Consider the following 20744-nt stretch of genomic DNA (forward strand, 5'->3'; position numbering starts at 1 on the left):
CATTTTCGGGAGTAAAGTAACACTTTGTTGTATTGGAAGAAGAATGTTACTTTACCTGCCGCGATAATTAATCAAATTAACCGAGATTGAATGTAAGAGGTCAATGGCAGCAATCGATTATTTATTTGAGTGAAATTAAAATTTATTTACTTTAATTATTAAAAATATTGTACAAAATTTATCTTATTATTAATAACATTTATGTCAAAAAGTAAAATTCTGTAGTGTTTCGCAATTATATTCATACAAAATAAATCAAAACTTTACAGATTTAGTAATTATTTAGGTATACAATATTGATAACTATCGATTAAACATCAAAACCGACCATCATGCAAAAGTCATATGTCATTACTGTCATTACTGTCATACGAATTTTTTATTTCGTCTAAAATTAAAAAAATTTCCTCAAAGTTGTAAGTAAGTGTTAATGTTTTTTATGATTGACGATACAATTTTGTACGCACCACCTCAATACTCTTTATCGAACGCGTCTGTTCCTCTGCTCGTAATATCAGACTCGTTCGATTAAGAATCACTTTACTGACTGACTTTACTGAAATTGGTTAAACAATTTTTCGACCGCGGTACCGCGTGACACCCTGTGTATTTGTTATAAAGATTGTTATACGTAATTTATGTTACGTTCTTTGAGTAAGTTTGTGCAAAAAATCGAATCAGAATAATTTACCTAACGGGGGCGACGTTACAGACTATACTAATAAGTAGTTGAAACGGTCAAAACAAAGAAACGCACACTCATCAAAAATGCACTTGAGATTCTCGTATAATCAACATTTACTGAATCGATCCAGGAAGAGTCAACTCCAACTAGTAAAAGTTGATTTAAATTTTTAAAATCAACTTTAACTGCTCGTTTCACTAGTTGGAGTCAACTCTAACTGAGAATCAACTTGAACTGTAACATATACATTGGATCGAAATAAAATTTGATTTGTTTGAATCCCAAAGATTTGTGAATTTCAGTAGTCAGATGTAGAGAACAGTAAACCAAAATTATTATTATACTACTGCTCAACAGAGAGCGCTGAAATAATTCAGGTTCTATCGTCATTGAATATATTATGAGAGTAGAATATAATATGCAATTATTGTATTCAATTAATGATGCAAATTTAATTTACCATTTAAAAATGTAATCCTCTAAAACACCCACCAATTTTCCTCTCCTCCAAAAACCCAAAAAAATCCCCAACCATTTCAACTTATAAAAAATTTCCCAGACTCTTTGAAATGGGATTTAAGAAAAATAATATCAACATAAATATTTTACTGAAAAATAAATTGGATAATGCAATTTATCTTTTATTTTTACTACCATCAAAAAAAATTTATCATGTATTACTTTTAACACGTTTGTATATTTGTAGAATAAGTACATTTTAACTCATTTAATACTTCCTGTATGGGTGTATCGTTTTGAAAACGTAGGGAAATTCTTGGAGATTCGTATTCGTAATCAGTAATTCGATATTCATAGTCAGAGCATTATTTTTGGTAATCAGAAAAAGTCATTCACTCACTTTCAATGTCAAGAGTTAAGTGTGAAAAATAGATGATGTTTGCGTCTAATGCAACCAGATCACTTCTTATGAAAATATTATGATTACAAATACGTTTTCACTAGTAATACCACTAGAGGTCAAATTATTTCCGGAAATTTTTTTGAGATCATGAATATTTTGAAAATTTCCCGAGTCGCAGACGAGGGAAATTTTCTAAAAATATTCATGATCAAAAAAAAATTTCCGGATATTAATTTGTCTTCGCGTGGTATTCGGTAAGAAAATTCCACACCAAATTTGCATTTGAAAATCCAAAGCTGCATGAACAGATTAATAGCGCGCCATAGCTTTGTCAGCAATTATTTAGGCTTTCAAATTCGGAATTTCTACTCATTGTAGTTGCATGGGAATACCATTTCAAGATAGAAAATAGTATATTCCTCAATTTTACATAAGTTTTGAGTAACTACAAGTGATAGAAAATGAATCAAAACTAAATTATGTAAACAAATAAAAACCAGTCTGTCAAAAATGTTCTGTTATTGTAAACGTCAAAAAATTTCCACTATAATTCGCTGTTGGGTACCCCACGAGCAAAAAATTTCCGATAAAATACCTCCGTTGCCATGGTGATCTGTCAAAATAACGTATTTTGATTGGTTCAAAATTACAGGTGTGGAATTTTCAAGGAAATATTATAATAAAACATAAATTGTTTCTGGCTGATGTGAGATTGCACTTTCAGTTTGCTTCTGTAGTTATAAAATAAAATAAAATTTGAATTATGGTTTTGTTTGGAATAATTGCTTGAGAATAATAATTATGATTGGGATCCAAAATAATACCTAACCCAATCCTAATCACCGTGAAAACCTAATAACCGGTTTTTACTTTAAAAAGAAAAAACCGGTTATAACCGGGACAAAAAAACAACCGGTAAAACCGGTTATTGCGAAGTAAAAAAACCGGTTTTAGATTTAAACCGGTAGGTTTTTCCCATCCCTACCAAGAATTTGTTTTGAAAAAAATTTTTCTACGGCAAGAATTTTTTGGTGAATTGTAAATAAGTATATCGAAAAATATTGCTTTTTCGATATAAAACTATATAGATAGAACATTTTTTGCTTAGAATGAACGTTGTTATCAACTTTTGTGGTCAACATATAATAAATAATTTCCACCCACGAGATGGGGTGGCAACCACCCCCATGGTAAAAGCGCCTTTCGGCATGATATAGATTTTGATCCTTGGACTATCCACTACTTATTCTTAAATTTTCAAGTAAATCGATCCATTTTGTAAAAATTGCGAGGTGAAAAGCTTCGGTTCCTGGACTAATAATAAATAATCACTTTACAAATCCCCGTTATCTGTGTTTTATTTACACATAGTCTAAATGTGAATGACGGCAACGTGAAAGAATGTTTCATTTACCTTTTATCCCAAATTGACTGCCACTCCACGAGTTACTATACAGAAAGGTTCAAAACTATGATTTTTTGGCATATACCTACATATTATACTAGTAACGTCATCCATCTGGGCATGATGAGGTAATCGATGATTTTTTATAACTGAGAATAGGGATCGTGTGCCAGCTCATTTGAAATGTTATTCAAGTGTTTATTCAGTTATATAAACATTAACATAATTATTTATACAGGGTGTCCCAAAAATATAAGAATATTTTAATTAAAATAATCAAAAATAAGAATGTACCTATTTAATTTATTTAATTAAAAATGCATTTTACTGTCGGCAAAAAACACAAAAATAAATATGACAAGTACACATTGCTTTTCGCTTAAATTAAACAATTAAACTGCCAAGAGGCGGGTGGGCAGCTTGAATATTGAATTCATCTTGAAAAGATTGAAAGCTTGAAAGCGAAAAGCAATGCTTATTTGTCAAATAAACATTTTTTTATGTTTTCTGACAGCATAAATGACAGCATGTTTTAAATTAAATCAATTACGTACATTCTTCTTATTTAATCAACTAAGTATTTTCAATGGGAAATAAGCCACAATTTTACCAAAAAAAAAATGATTTTATTAACGTTTCTATTAGATTTATAAGATATATATTCTCTATATATAGGGTGGGGCAGATAAACGCCCTGTTAGAAATATCTCGAGATCTAAAGGCAACAGAATCATAAAAAATGGAATGCATGGTTTTTGAAGAGTCACCTATTTAACGAAGATAATTTCATCTATTTGCTACTTCCGGTTGTACCGGAAGTTGCTTATAACTTATAACTTTAAATAGGACACCCTATATATTTTTACATTTTTGGATTCTCCTCGATGTCTTCTTTCTTAAAATATGTGGTTTTCTAATGTTTTTGTAATGTTATACAAGGTAGTTTAAAAGATAATTACGTTTTTTTATTAATTTCGTAGCAATTTCACACCCTGTAGAATTGTAGTAGTTTGACATCAAAAACTCTATTTATGTTCAAATGATTTTTAATATAGTGTACTATTGTCAAAAATTATTAGTATAGCTAAATATTGAATTTTATTATACAGGGCTGGTCGAAACCCGGAATGAGTATTTTCTGAGTTTTCTTAAATGGAACATACTGTATTTTATTATTGTAATGAAATAATATTTTGTGGTACTTTTTTATTTCTTAAGTATTCCCTATACCTATCTGTTTTAATTTGTGCTTAATTGTTAATCGTGCCAACAATGTTAGCTACGTAGGTATTTTGATAGCTCAAACATTATTGGTAATTTTAAGGATCAGTCGAGATTAATATGTCGCAATTCGAAAAATTATTTGTGATATTTTCACGGCCAACCTAATAAAATTTCACGTATTTTTTGTTGCAATTACTGTTTGGCTTGAATCACCAATAACTCACAAATTAAGGAAGGTAGGTATTGGGCATGCTTATAAAATAAAAAATTACCATAAAATATCATTTCATTAGAATTTTATTTTTTTTTATTTATTTATTTATTATTTATACATATGACCTGGTCTCTAGTGACTAATCCAGGTCGTTTTTTCCTGATGGGATTACAGATATTTTTTTTTTATATTTTTACATTTTTTACTCAACTATTAAATCTATTTTTACAATAACAATTTGCCATAATCTCTTAATTACGTATAACAAACAAATTTAAATAAACAATTTAAAATATTTTTGGTACTATCAACTCCCTTCTAAGTTATAAAGACAGTCCCTCTATTTTCAGAAGAGAGTTGGTAGTTTTTTTTTATTTTTTTTTTTATGAATTATGTATTGAATTATTATTTTTATTTATTTATTTTATATTGAATTATTATTATTATAATTGTAAATATCTATTTTTGAATTTATATTTTATTTTATTTATTTTAACTTTATCTTACTCAACTTCATCAGGGTTGGATTATTGGTTGTCTTCTTCTATTATTATAGATTTCTTGTTGTTTTTTAGATATTATTTGTGTGAGATTGTTTAATATTTTAAAATATTCTTCATTTTGTAATATATCTCTTATTTCAATTCTTTCTAATCTTCTTCTCATTTCTCTGTGTTCTTCATTTTCTATAGTATTTTCACAATGTAATTTTTTCACATTTCATTAGAATACGAAAATACAGGCTGTTTCATTTAACCTTTAACTACCCGCGCATCAAGTTATAACATAACTACACGCGTGGCGTACTTTGTACGCCACAAGAAAATACACTTAAAAACAGCGGATTTGTTTAATTTTTTTTTTGAAAAAATACACTTAGTTGTTTGTTATAAACCTTATTCAGCATCAGTGAATACTTGGAGTTCCTTTTCAGTAAGCCAATTGGGATTTATAACTGGAATCATGGAATAACTGGATTCCATGATAAATAAAATTACTAATAAAAAATTTTTTTAAATGTGATTTTTTACAAGAGAAAAAGTATTGTTTACAAAGAAAAATATATTTTTTGCCATAATGACTAAAAAACAATTAAAATATGTACTTATATTACGACTAATAGTAATATAATCCTGGGGTATATTGTCCACCACCGGAAACAACAAATAATAAAATGTAAATTACAATCTTTCCCGAACGCCGATTATAACGAAACTAAAACCAAATTGTAAAGCACATTCCAGTGATAGGTTAGAAAAATTAGCAAGGTCAAAAATTAAATTTTTAAATATATTTCCAGTAGAATTCTTATATCTGGCGTACAAAGTACGCCAGCGCGTGTAGTTAAAGGTTAAGAAAACTCACAAAATTCTCATTCCGAGTTTCGACCAACACTGTACACTAAAATTCAACATTTAGCTATACTAATAATTTTAAACAATAGTATATTATATTAAAAATCATTTAAACATAAATAGAGTTTTTGATGCCAAACTACTACAATTCTACAGGGTGTGAATATTGCTGCAAACATTAAAAAAAACGTAATTATCTTTTAAACTACCTTGTATAATATTACAAAACCTTATATTTTAAGAAAGGACACATCGAGGAGAATCCAAAAATGTAAAAATATACAGGGTATCGTATTTAAAAAAACGAAGTTATAAGCAATTTCCGGTATAACCGGAAGTAGCAAATAGATAAAAATATTTTCATTAAATAGATTACTCTTCAAAACCCCTTCAGTCCAATTTTCATAATTCTGTTGCCTTTAGTTCTCGAGATATTTCTAATAGGCCGTTTATCTGCCTCACCATGTATTATACGTTACATACTCCGTGGCGTGACATCCCTTGGTGAGGCGACTTGATATTATTTATTTATTTATTTGTTTATTTATAGTACTATACAAATGACCTGGCCTCTTGTAAATAATCTAGGTCGTTTTCTGATGGGATTACAGTATTTTACCTTTACATAATTATTACTTTAACAATTTCTATTTGACTAATTAACAACAGCCCTAATCTACAAAACTAAATTCTGAAAAACTACAAATTATAAACAATTCTAATAAACAATTCTAATGAACAATTAATAATAATTAGAATAAACAAAATATAATTATGATTTTTTTATTTTAACTATTTTTGTGAACATATAATTTTTATAAAAGTGCTCCCAGCTCTCATTCTCAGATGAGAAATGCCAGCATTATTTATCTAAAAATAGTCAACAATAATTTCAAGTGCAGGTCTAATCGACCTGTATGGTATTCCCAATGGTATTTCGGTGCATCTCAGACCCTTAGCTGAAAATATCCATTGAGTTTTAAAATTTCAGGTTTTGTGTTATATTTTTTTTTTATTGAAAATTTTTGATTTGATTCATTTTATTTTATTTTATTTTATTTGATATTAATTTATAATTTTTTATTATATAAATATTTATTTAATTATTCCATTATTTTATTCTATATTTTTATATGTAATTTTAATTTTTTATTTTATAATTTCTTATTCAAATTTATAGAGGTTGGATGATTACTTGATTTCTTCTTCGCCTAATATTATATAATTCTAATTGTTTCTTTGATATTATGTCCGCTAAATTATTTAGTGTATTAAATAATTCTTCATTTTTTATTATATTTTCTATATTTATGCCAACAAGGTCTCTTCTCAATCTTTATAATTTTTGTGTATTTGTTTGTATTTATCAAGGTGACTTGATAACATGCCTTCACTCCTCGCTATCTTTCACTCCTCGCTATCTTAAGTATCTCCATCTAATTCTCCACGCCCATAGCTTTGAAATATTTTGCTATATAATCTCGCCACCGGAGTCGAGGTCGCCTACGTGGTTTTCTTCCTGTTGGGACTTCTTTCCATACCAGCCTTACTATTCTTTCGTCAGAATGTCTTTTGAGGTGTCCTGCACATTGGAGTCTTCTGGGGTTTATTTTTTTTATTCTGGTAGCGTATGGATATAGTTCTGCGGGCTCTTTGTTAGTACTTATCCTATAACGTCCTGCTTCTTCATCAGGCACAGGACCAAAGATCTTTCTTAGAACTTTTCTTTCCCAAACACGAAGTCCAGACGAACGTCATCCATGACGTAAGTGCGCTACAACTGCAGATTAATATCGATTTTTAATTTTAACCGCTAGAAGACAACCAACAATCACAGTACCTGAATTTGTTAGCGACATGCACACAAGGTAACCATAGGTCGGTATACTGTAAGAAATCGCCTCCATGCACAACACAATCGCACAACAAGATTAGAGTTGTGTCAAGAATATCAAAACTAGGATGCAAATGATTGGGCTACAGTTTTATTCCCCGGCGAATCTACATTTGGATTTCATCCAAATGCTCGTGGAGTAAGAGTGAGGACACGATCTGGAAATGTAGAACGCTTAAGACATATCCAAGAAGCTTACACATACAGAGGTGGTAAAGTAATGGCGTGGGGCGGAATAATAATCGGTGGCAGAATGGACCTCGTTTTTCCAGACTGCTTCTTTCCAGCTTAGCAGTACCTCGACACCATTCTTCAACCTATCTTTCGTCCGCTTGCTGGTGCTGTTGGTCAATACTTCCACCTCATGCATATCGCATTAACTGATTGACTTAACGACGAAGGTAACATTTTGAGCATGTAATAATGTGTTAATTTAAATTACCTTCACGAAAGTAACCAATATTTGTGAGTATGTGTAAATTTATTAATATTTCTCTCCATTGTCCGTAAAGAATTGTTCTAAAGTCTTGCTTGTTTAGAAATTCAATGTTCTAATGTAATCATTCCCGTCCTCCCTTTTAAACAATCAAAATTTTCGTCCTCTTGGTTTAAAAAAATTATGTTGTATGTTGAAATATAGTGTGATTTTGTTTTTTTTTGCGCTATCCGTTTCTACTTTTGTAAACAGGTCGTATTGTAACAAGTACAACTTATTCAAAATATTGTCTGTATTAAATTTAGACACCACTGTACAAACGTGTACTTAAGTCCGTACGTAGATCAAGGAAGATTTTCCCCCCGAATTATCAACAAGAGATGCGATGTACCCTTTTGTGCCCGTTGATCGAATCATTTCCGAACTATGATTCAGAAAGGAGACGCTGCCGATGCGTCACTTTTTAGTGGCACATGCGTCGACATTGGCGCATCACACTTTTCATTTATACACGGGATAAATAAATTAGAAGGTTCTCTCTCTCATCATCATTCTCTTTGCCTTATCCCTATGCGGGGTCGGCTTCCCTAATTGCATTTCTCCACACAACTCTATCTTGGGTCATAGCAATGTTAATCCCTTTTACCAACATGTCCTGCCTTATCATCTTCCCCCAGGTCTTCTTTGGTCTTCCTCGCCTACTCCTTCCAGGAATCTGCACTTCAGCTATTCTTCGTATTGGGTGATTAACGTCTCGACGTTGAACATGACCAAACGATCTTAACCTATGCTCTCTCATTTTGGCATCAATTGGTGCCACACCTAGACTTCCCCTAATATACTCATTTCTAATTTGTCACCCATCTTTCTTTGTCACTCCACTCATCCATCTAAGCATTCTCATTTCCGCCACATGCATTCGTTGTTTCTCTTTCTTTTTCACTGCCCAACATTCAGTTCCGTGCATCATAGCCGGTCTTATGGCTGTTTTATAGAATTTTCCCTTCAGCTTCATTGGAATTTTTCTATCACACAACACACCACTCGCTTATTTCCACTTCATCCATCCAGCCCTAATTCTACTGCATGCATCTCCATCTATTTCTCCATTACTCTGTAATACCGATCCTAGGTACTTAAAACTATTGCTTTTCACAATCATTTCACCATCCAAAGATACTATTTTATTGGTAGTAACTCCATCTTTAAATGAACATTCCAAATACTCGGTTTTTGTCCTACTAAATTTTAAACCTTTTCCTCCAGAGCTTGTCTCCACTGTTCCAGTTTTTGTTCTAAGTCTCTTTCAGTATTTCCTATTAACACTACATCATCAGCATACATTAGGCACCATGGAATACTACTCTGTAGTTTCGCTGTTATCTGGTCCAAAACTAATGAGAATAAAAAAGGACGAAGCACCGAGCCTTGGTGCAATCCTACTTTCACCTGAAATTTATCAGTCTCTCCCACACCTGTCCTAACACTAGTCGTTACTTCCTCATACATATCTCTCACAATCTTTACATATTCACCAGGGACTCCTTTCTTATTGAGTGCCCACCACAGAATCTCTCGAGGAACTCTATCATATGCTTTCTCAAGATCGATGAATACCATATGAGCGTTGGTCTCTTTATTCCTGTATTTTTCCATCAATTTCCTTACAATGAAAATTGCATCTGTTGTTGATCTGCCCTGCATAAAGCCAAATTGATTATCGGATATTTCGGTTTCTTCACGTATCCGTCTAACAATTACTCTCTCCCATATTTTCATGGTGTGGCTAAGTAGTTTTATAGCCCTGTAGTTTGTGCATTGTTGTATGTCTCCCTTGTTTTTTAGACAGGTACTAATATACTGCTTCTCCATTCGTCTGGCATTTGTCTAACTTCCATAATTCTATTAAATAGACCTGCTAGCCACATTATTCCTGTCTTTCCCAATGCTCTCCATACTTCCCCAGTAATATCATCTGGTCCGACTGCTTTTCCTTTCTTTATTTTTTGAAGCGCTTGAGCCACTTCCTCGTGTGTTATTCTGGTAACCATTGCTGCTACTGTCTCCGTTAACTCCACAGACTGTCTATCAAATTCTTCATTTAATAAACTGTCAAAATACTTTCTCCATCTCTTTTTGACATCCTTTTCGTGAATTAGTATTTTATTATTTTCATCTCGGATACATCTAATCTGATTAAAATCTCTTGCTTTCCTTGCTCTCTGTTTGGCTAGGTATTTTATATATCTTTGCTTCGCCTTCCCTGGTATCAAGTTGATCGTATAGGTTTGAATACGCTTGTGCTTTAGCTTTTGCTACTGCTACTTTCGCTTCCTTTTTGGCGACCATATAGTTTTGAAGGTCTATGTCCGATCTGGTTTCTTGCCACTTTTTATATAATTTTCCCTTCTCTTTTATTTTTCCTTGTACTTCATTTGACCACCACCAAGTCTCTTTATCCTCAAACTTCTTTCCTGACGTTTTTACAAGTATTTCAATAGCCGTCTCTCTAATAATATTGGCAATTTTTCTCTAAATTGTGTTAGGGCTTTCTTTCATGTTCCAACATATTTTTTCTACTATTCTTTCCCTGAATAGACCTTCCTTCTCATCTTTTAGCATCCACTACTTGATTTTTTGTGGTCCTCTCCGATATTTTTGTTTAGTTTCGCTTTTTACTTCGATGTCCAGAACAAGCAGCTTATGTTGTTGTCTTACTGTCTCACTAATTATTACTTTGCAGTCCTTGCATTCACGTATGTCTTCTTTCCTTATCATGAAGTAGTCTATTTGGGATTGATGTTGTCCACTTTTGTAGGTAATAAGTTGAGTTTCTCTCTTTTTAAAGAATGTGTTAACAATCGCCATATCCAATGCTGTTGCTAATTCTAGCATGTCATCTACAGCTTCATTTCTATTTCCAAAGCCTAATCCCCCATGTATTGTTTCGTATCCTGTCTTGGCTTGGCCCACATGTGCAATGAAATCACCTCCTATTATAACTTTCTCCTCTGCTGGAATATCACTCATTACGTCTCCTAATTGGTCATAGAAAGCTCTTCTTTCATTCTCACCCAGACCTGTTTGAGGATCATACACACACAACATTCAATACCTCTTTATCAATTATAAATTTCACTGACATCATTCTATCACTCGTTCTTATAACTTCTACTATGTTATCTTTCATTTCACTGTCAGCAATTATACCAACTCCATTTCTAGTGTTACTACTCCCTACATACCAAAATTTATATCCATCACCTAGTTCTTTCGCCCTTTGTCCTTTCCACCTAGTTTCTTGAATACAAGCAATTTGAAGTCTTCTTCGTTTGAGCGCATCCACTAACTCCAGACTCTTACCTGTAAGACTACCAAGATTCCAAGACCCTTTCCTGATTTTTCTAACCTGTAATAGTTTTCCCCCTGAGATAGTCCTCACCCGGAGATCCGAACGGAGGCTAATTTTACTTCCGGAACATTTTACCTCAGGAGATGCCATCATTTCAGTATAAGTTTTTATTGCGTTTGGAGAAGGTCTTTTCATTATTATAGCCTGAAAAGGTTTTTGGATATTTGATGCCTGAATGCCTTTTCTATCAGCACCGTACCCTGCCCTGCACGTTTAGCCAATACACCACCAATGTAACCAAAGTGCAGTATTACCCCACACCCGCCTGCATTTTTCTGTACAGGCCAGGATCCCTACTGTAAGGACTGCCCTATAAGCCAATGTATTGTTTCCCGTATCCCGCCACTAGGAGGCACGTACTTTATTCGGGATACGAAATTCAAATTAGAAGGTTCTCTCTCTCACTCCCAGAATTGAATTTTTTAACTTCTATGTTATTTAAGTTCAATGTGATTAAAAAATAAGACTCAGCGTAATTTTAACCCGCCACCCCTTCCCCCACCATCAAAAACTTCATTTTTCTTTTTTGTTTTTTTTTTAGGTGGGATGCAATCAATTTTAAAATTTCAAAAAATGCATAATTGAGGCTTTTACAAAACATGTCTATTATTTTATAGATCCGTAGGTTGAGTGTACATAACCTCAAAAAAATTTTATTTTTACTATATTTTTAATTTTTTTCAGATTTTTACGTAAGTTTCGCCACCTTCAAAAATCCGAAAACCTTTTTTTAGGGGGGTTTTGGGGATTTTTCCTATTTTATAGACTTCAAAATAGATCAAGTCAATGTTTTTATAGATTTTATATAAATTGAAGTAGGTAACTGAGTCCTTTAGAACATTTAAAAACGGGAGAAAACAAAAACCTCCTAAAAACATTTTTTTTGGATTTTTGAAGGTGGCGAACCTTACTGAAAAATCTGGATAAAATTAAAAATATAGTACTTAATAAAATAAAAAAAAATTTTGGAAAAAAACGTATAACTTTTTTTTTGGAGATGGTTGGAGATCTAATATTTTTTCTATTTTGTATATTTTGTCTTTTATTTTTTCAGATTTTTCCAAATCCAAAAAACTGTTTTTTATGGGATTTTTGGGCGTCTGAACGTGTTTGTCCCATCTTTAAATGTTCTAAAGGACTTAGTTCAATTTACCTATAACCTGTGAAAAATCATTGATTGATCTATTTTGAAGTCTATAACCTAGGGAAAATCCCCAAAAACCCCCAAAAAGAGTTTTTTTGGATTTTTGAAGGTGGCGAACCTTACGGAAAAATCTGAAAAAAAATAAAAACATAGTGTTTGATAAAATACATAAAGCAGACAAAAATAGACCTCCAGCCATCTTAAAAAAAAGTATAGGCTTTTTCCAAAAAATTTTCTTTTTTAATTATTTGAGGGTATGTGCACCCAACCTACGGATCTTTAAAAAATATACATATTTTGTAACAGCCTCAACTAGGCCTATGAATTTTTTGAAATTTCAAAAATAATTGCATCCCACATAAAAAAATAAAAACGAAAAATGAAGTTTGTGATGGTGGGGGAAGGGTGAAGCGGTGGTTGGATAAAATTACGTTGAGTCTTATTTTTAATCACATAGAGCTTTAAAAAATGAAAAAAATTGAATTCTGGGAGTGACGGAGGGTACCTTTTAATTTTTTTATCCCGTCCATATATGCGAAAGTTCGATGCGCCACTGTCGACGCATGTGCCACTAAAAAGTGACGGCGCAGTATTCAAACGTTTTCTTTAAGGTTCTACTATTTAAGCTATAGTGTCTTATCGTGCCTTATCGTGCCTTAAATGATAAGCAAATTTTGATCGATTGATTAATTTGTTGTAATAATCCACGCGAAGTTTTGCAATTTAGTCTTAAAGATTATACTAAGTGTTATGATTACAAACAAAGATTTAGATAACATAAATTATTTTTAACATAAAATAAGCCCCTATTGAACACTTGTATACTTATCTGATGGTTATCTATACTTTATAAAATATTTAAGATAAAATCAAATAAATCATGTATGGTTTTTTCGTTTGAAAGAGAAAAATTCTCCTCATTTCAGCCGGGATTTATCACGTGAATGCAAGGAATATAGTTTCCAAAAGAAAATTAATTTGGATATCTAGGGGTTACTATAACTATAGCCCCTTTAAATGGAGGACGTGACATCTAGGCACGACTTGTTTAATGTGCACAAAAATCCAAAGCAAAGAGCATACAAGACAGGTCAAAGAACTATATCTACAAAATATCCTGTGAATGCAACAATTTCTAATGGAGGAAGTGAAATCTAGGCACGACTTGTTTAATGTGCACAAAAATCCAAACCCAAGAGCACACAACACAGGTTAAAGAACTATATCTACAAAATATCCTGTGAATGCAACCCTTTCTATGTGGGAAAAACTACAAGACCACTAAGAGTCAGGATAAACGAGCACGAAACATACATCAAAAACAGGGATTTTGACAAATCACAGATATGCAGAATAGAACGGAAAGATGCATCATCAATAATGAAAGAAAGAGACATGAAAAAGATAAAAATCAAAGAAGCAGTTCTTATCCTACTAACTGAAGAAAAATGTGTAGCCAACCCATCACCAGAATGCAGAAGGTTTTGGTTGCTAATACTTAAAAAGAAGTGATCAACAAGAATATACCAACAATAGTGGATGAGAAAATGGAAATTCACGTCTTCAATGATACACAATAAGTACATATGCAACAAAAAATACACAACACAATACGAACTTCCCATACACAGGACTGCATAAAACACATAGTAATAATGCAGAAACACACAAAATTATAAGAATTTAATGAATTTTAGGGCATAAAACATTAAACCTCAGATCTTTTCAGTCAATCCATGGGTGTTGCCTACAACACCAAGGCCAAGAATATCTACCTCAGTTTTTTGAAAACATATCACTTCCTTAACAATTTACGCTTCTTATACACAATTTTTCTGACACACGTCAAATTCTTGTAGGTAAAAATGTTTTACCTACAAAAATTTGACGTCTCGATTTCCAATCCAGAAGTCGTTTTCAAAAAGTTATTAAGAAACATTGTGTATAAGGAGTGTAAATTGTTAAGGAGGTGGTGATATATTTTCAAAAAACTGAGGTAGATATACATTTAATGTAATTGTCATTACAAACAACTGTGGTTAATCCCATATGCCCACAATATTTAAAATTTTAACAATCTAGAGGAGACATTCGAACAAAGGGGGATGGCAAGACAAAGAGAATGAAAAATATACTTAATGTAAAAAATTTTAAAGTAAACATTATAATAAAAAAAAATGGCATTCAATACAAGAAAAAATATGATGTTTACTTACAAATATTTCAAAGTCTAACCAATTTTGATATATTTATCACAATTTTTTATCTCTCTGCATGCCTGTAAATATACTTGTATACATATCTCTCTGCTGGTTCATATATTTTACTTGCAGACATTAAATCGTACCAAATTTAAACATCGATTATGATCTATAATGATTATAGATAAAGTTATCATAATCATACAATTTGTACACGTTGGCAATAATTTCAAATTTTATGTCGTTTAATTGCTACTTGAACAAGCGAGACTTGGACACTTAATATAGGTGCTAATGTATTGTGTGCGGTCTATTATCGCTTTTATGATATATCTTGCGGTCTACCGAGGGAGGCAGTGTATAAATAATCTGTATTATAAAACAGTGCCGGTAAACAATCTTTATAAAGTGAATAAGACGCATAAGTCATAAGAATTAATATTCTAATTTTACAAATGAATACTTTGTCATATCAATTTACTATTTTAGTTGGGAATATGCCATTTTGTCACTCATTCCCGTCTAAAATAGTAAATTGATATGACAAAGTATTAATGTGTAAAATTAAAATAATAATTTTTCTGATTTATGCGTTTGATGCACCTTGTAAAGATTTTTTCTGCGGCCGTGCTAAAACAGTTATTTTCCCGCAAGCATTTCCTTTCCGAAAGCTGCATTTTCCCGCACTAGTGCGGGGAAGTAGAATACCTTGTAATATGGCTTTATAATATATTATAATACATGCAAACAACTAATATTTAGATATTATTTAACAATTTATTTCAAATTTATTTAATTGTGTTCACGTTTTAATGAAATTAACGCGATAATTCGTAGAAATAGAATTATTTTGACATAATATTCAAAAGTCAAATCAGTAACCAGTAATCAGTAGAATATAACAATGGTTTGAATCGTTGTCATGAAAACCAATTTTATTTTATTGACTATTTCACTAGACTGTTTTTAACTGATAAAACTTCATAGCAACGGATAATTTCCTACTGACAAAACTCCTTAGCGACGTGATTTCTCAGCGACAAAATTATGACAGATCCGTCACGAAAGTGTCTGGTCATAACAAATAAATAAAGAATATATTTCGTTGATATGGTGCATTAATTGTCTCGTGAAATAATCTTGTCGAATATCATTCGAGAGAAAATTATTTACCGGCAATATTTTCTCCTGGTTTCATTCAAGTTCGTTGCCTTTTGGTAATTTTCGCTTATGAAATTTTGACAAAATCACTCGACTGGCGTCTCGTGATTTAAGTCAAAATTTAATTCGCGAAAATTGAGAGGCAACAAACTTTCATACCAGTCGAAAATATTGCCGCCAAAATTTTCTCTCTTGTGATATTATAAACGAAAATTTGGTTTTGTCAACCTTGTCTGAGAACATTTCAATTGAACAATTCAAGGATCAGTTTGAATCAGTGATACATTTGCAAAATGCCACGAATTCCTCGTTTAAATTTAATATTATCAAGCAATAAGTTTTTCCAAATGATTAAATTTGCATACATTTTTGTATTACGTATTGTTGTATGTTGTATTTACTCGTAAATAAAAATTGATATAACTCTATTTGTTGTGCCTTTTTTGCAAACGTACGGCCGTAGAAAAAATATTGTTTTTAACTCATGCGGGACGTGTCTTTCCACACTCGACTGCTTGACCGAACTCCGCTATCGCGCCGTTCGGGTTAACGGCAGTCGCGTGCGGGAAAGTATCGCTTTCCGCACTAGGTAGAAATATAACTATGTATTCATTATTGTGTGTAAAGTATAGTAGCACCGACTTATAATAGACGAACGACAAATACCCAATAAGTGATTTAGTTTTTGGTAAACCTATAACTCGCTGGCATCCGGTCAAAGAATACCCCCCTTTTTTAAAATTTTTTTAAAGTTCTATGTGATTAAAAATTAAGATTTTGTTGCAATTCTGACTGCACACGGATATAGGTCTTTTTTTTATTTTGTGTATTTTATCAAAAACCATATTTCTGATTTTTTCAGATTTTTTCTCCACTTTCAAAAACCAGAAAAACTGGTTATATAGGGATTTTGGGGCATTTTCCCCATTTTATAGACTTGAAATGAAGGTTATTTTATTCGCTACGTGCGCGACCATGGTGGGGATACACGAAACTATGCCAGCGCTCAGTAGCGGCGAAATATGACAACTTTGGCGAATAATAATTGACTAATAATTTTTTTCAATAGATATTTCGCTTACCCTATTATTGCCGTTGTGATTTTTATTATTTATATTTATATTTTCATACTGACTTTCTTTCTTTCCCCAATCTGGTGGTATATTCCTATCTATTTCCATTTTGTGTTACACACATACCACAAAATTAATAGTTCAATAGACCCAGAAAATGGTAAAATCTGTTAATAATAATTGACACTGCCTAATTGCTTTCGATGTACACGTAATTAATGTTAACACCGACAACTAAACTGTAACGAAAAAGTGAAGAAAAACACTTAAAATTGATACTTTCTTCAGAAAATTTATTATTTTAAATGGGAAATAAGCCAGAATTTCCCATTTAGAATAATAAATTATGTAACTGCCACAAAGAAGTAGCTTCAGAACAACTTCTTTAGAGAACTTCCAAATATCTTTATTATTTCTTGCTTTATGTCGCATTTGATATTATTTGAATTAATGAAGGTGTAGGATTAGGGCTCTAAACTTTACATAAATTAAAACTTTTAGTTAAGTAACTTAATGGTTTAATTCCTAAAATGCAAATAACGCACCTATAAGGAGTTTGTAAGAATTATAAGAATTTTTGATTTTCATCTTTTTGTTACAAAAAATTTGGTTTTTTTGAATTCCGAGTGATACTAAAAACTCAAACATCGTTAAAAATAAAAGAACTCGACAGCGTTGTCTCGATAAACTCATAAGCTCATAAAATCTTTTTTAATTTTTTGTTTCGCATGATCCAGTGACGAGTTCTGATGTCCATCACAAAATCCATTTTTTTAAGGTGTCTGTAAAGATGTGCCACCGTTAACTTATTTTTCAATATTTTTTCTTGAATTTTTGAAGTTATACTTCTTTACCGGCGATATGAGGGTGAATTTTTATATGTTAAAACCTATGATCCCGGCGCATGCGCATTATAACTTTGTTCTGATTGGATGTTCAAATGACATGTCAAAAATTATTCAATATGGCGGCTGTAGCACAGCTGTAGATAGATTATTTACGGTTGTTGCGTTTTAAAATTTGTGTGAAAAGAAACAACAAACAAAAGTTAGTTAATAGTTATACTGCCTTTTTAAATAGTTTTCATATACCTATATTTTTGGACTTTTGGACTATTTTGGACAAGGAAAACTCATTCTAATTTGGTAAGTAGTTTTATTATAATCATATTGTAATTATACATTTGGATTAGGTTGAAATACAGTAGAGCGTCGATTATCCGAACTAATTGGGGGACATAGGTGTTCGGAAAACCGATTTGTTCGGATAATCAAACTACAAAATATTGATACATATTTATAGTCATACATATTTATCCACAAGTGAATAAAAGCCATATTTATATACCTACATATTTATTTATATCTTGATAATGACAACTAGCAACTAAACAAAAAAGTGCAGTCTTTGCAACAACATAATTATTTTTGGATACAATATTGAAGAAAATTTAAGATATTTTAAGCGTCAATTACTAACGCTTGCTCGGTATTCGAGTGCGGGACGCGGGAGTCGATAGTTCGAATAAGCGGTCGTTCGGTTGATCGACGTTCGGATAATCGACGCTCTACTGTACATTTATTTTCTCAAGAATGGGGATTTTAGAGAGAAATCCCAAATTAGGTCCGATTTTTATTTTTAAATTATGATTTTTTGGCGTAGATTTATTTATCTAGTAGGTATGTAATGCTTTGATTTACATACTTAATTTGATTACCAACAAAAGTTCTACCAATCTTCATCTAATATATTGTTTTCTTACTGTTTTGTTATATTTTAATATTTTCTTCCACAAAATTTAAACTACATAATTTAATTATATTCAAAACAACTGTCAAACAGTAAAACGTTCAGTTACCCTATTTTTCCATATGACAAATAATGTGGAATTGGACGAGTGAGTCTAGGCTTCGATTACGAATCAAAGCGCCCCGAAATTCACGGGTTCGATTCCCGATGCAAGTTTTTATTTTTTTATGCATTTTATGATTGTGTGTATATTTGTTATATAATTTTTTTTTTCAGAAAATGCGTATTTAAAATGTTTGCCAACAATTATTATCGTTCAGAAATCATTTTTTCTTTGTGGCATTTTTCAATGTGTTTGTGTGCGTTTTATTCTTTTATTTTTTTAAATTTTTGGTACTCTCTTAAAAATCACATAATATGTAGTAGAAGTATAACTTTTTACGTGCGTACAAAGTACACACACATTCTTTTTTTTTTAAATATTCTTTGGAGTTGTACTTAATATGCTTATTTAATTTAAAAATAAAATAAACGTACCATGGTTTAAAAAAATCACAAAAATGTACTTAAAATATTGATTTCAAACCATACCATCCCATGTTTGAAAATAAAACAGAACAAATTCTTGTTTTGTTTGATGTTGAGGACGAAGACAGGTTGTATACAGACAAATACGGAAACGAATAATGCTTGCTAACAAAGCCTACTTCTCTCTATAGCAGGTGTTTCTATTCAAAGACATCCTGAGAGACGTAAAGTTTAAAATATAATATAATACCATCATAAGACCAACAGTAACATATATGGCGTAGAAACATCGATCATAACAGAGAAGACAAAACGTCAAATAAATTTAATTTTAAACTTAAATTGTGGCTTATTTCACCAAATAACATAGTAAATTAGAAAAGACAATTGGAACCCATTTGCGACAATGGTATATGGAGAATAAGGTTTCACTACGAGTTATACTAATATAACAAAGAACCCTCTATAGCAAATAAGGAACTTGCATAAAATTTTTAATATGAAAAAAATGCTATAAATCACAACAGAACATAATTTGAAACATATATACCAAAGAAAAAAAAGTTTTTCTTGTCTTTCGTTTGGCCGCTAAAGACAATTAAAATCGAGAGAAAATTCAAATTATAGCAGGCAGCACAAAACGGGCCCTCATTGGTCGTGACGTCGTATCATTGTAGTATTTGAAGTCCTCGCCATTAATTTATTAGGTTTGGCATTCGTTCTAACACTCAGTTGTATAAATATTTTGACAGTTCTTTCCTTTCCTTCAAAAACTGTATCAAACTCCAATCTCAACAAACTGGTATATATTATTACAATGGCATACGATAAATTACATTATGAAATATAATGTGTGGACACCTTTGAAATGGTTTAAATACACAGATTTTAAATTTGTACTTCTAAGTTATTATGAGTTTCTGAGGCGTGAACTTTTGAAAATCTTATTTTTAAACAAAACTGAACATTATTATGTGATAAAAAAATGTGTAAGTTCGCTATTATGCAAAAATACAATGATTACGTTGGGCAGGTCACCTTATAAGAATGGATAATAATAAAACACCTAGTAGAACGCTTAGCGGAACTATGGTGGGACGTCGGCCAGTAGGAAGACCAAGGAAGAGGTGGATAGACGAAGTTAAAACCGATACTAAAGAGATATATGTGAATAACTTTAGGAGACCAGCCAGGGACAGAGATACTTGGAGGCGAATGCTGTGGGAGGTCAGGGCCTGACTTGGGATTTAGGGAGAGAAAGAAAGAGAGAGAAAGAGAAATAGAAAGAGAGAGAGAGAAAGAGAGAGATATATTATTATGTACATTAATAAATCAAGTCTCTACTGAGAGAAAAATAGGACGTATATTTACTTCTGAAGGAAAATCGAAGATTATAATCTC

The 20744-nt window shown here is 31.7% G+C and overlaps 1 protein-coding gene across 4 annotated transcripts in view; it reads right to left on the bottom strand.

Moving 5' to 3' along the window:
- The window catches only part of LOC114339689 (uncharacterized), a 108148-nt gene extending 93137 nt beyond the window's left edge, over positions 1 to 15011 (bottom strand). For 3 of the 4 annotated variants that reach the window (XM_028290358.2, XM_028290356.2, XM_028290355.2), the window contains exon 1: positions 14848 to 15008. The gene's annotated coding sequence lies outside the window, so the exon portion shown is untranslated. Of the gene's footprint in view, positions 1 to 14847 lie in introns of all 4 variants that reach the window. The other variant, XM_028290359.2, reaches the window with a different exon arrangement.
- Between the last annotated feature and the right edge of the window lie 5733 nt (positions 15012 to 20744).

The sequence above is a fragment of the Diabrotica virgifera genome, chromosome 6 (genome assembly GCF_917563875.1).
Source record: "Diabrotica virgifera virgifera chromosome 6, PGI_DIABVI_V3a".
Classification (NCBI taxonomy): domain Eukaryota; kingdom Metazoa; phylum Arthropoda; class Insecta; order Coleoptera; family Chrysomelidae; genus Diabrotica; species Diabrotica virgifera.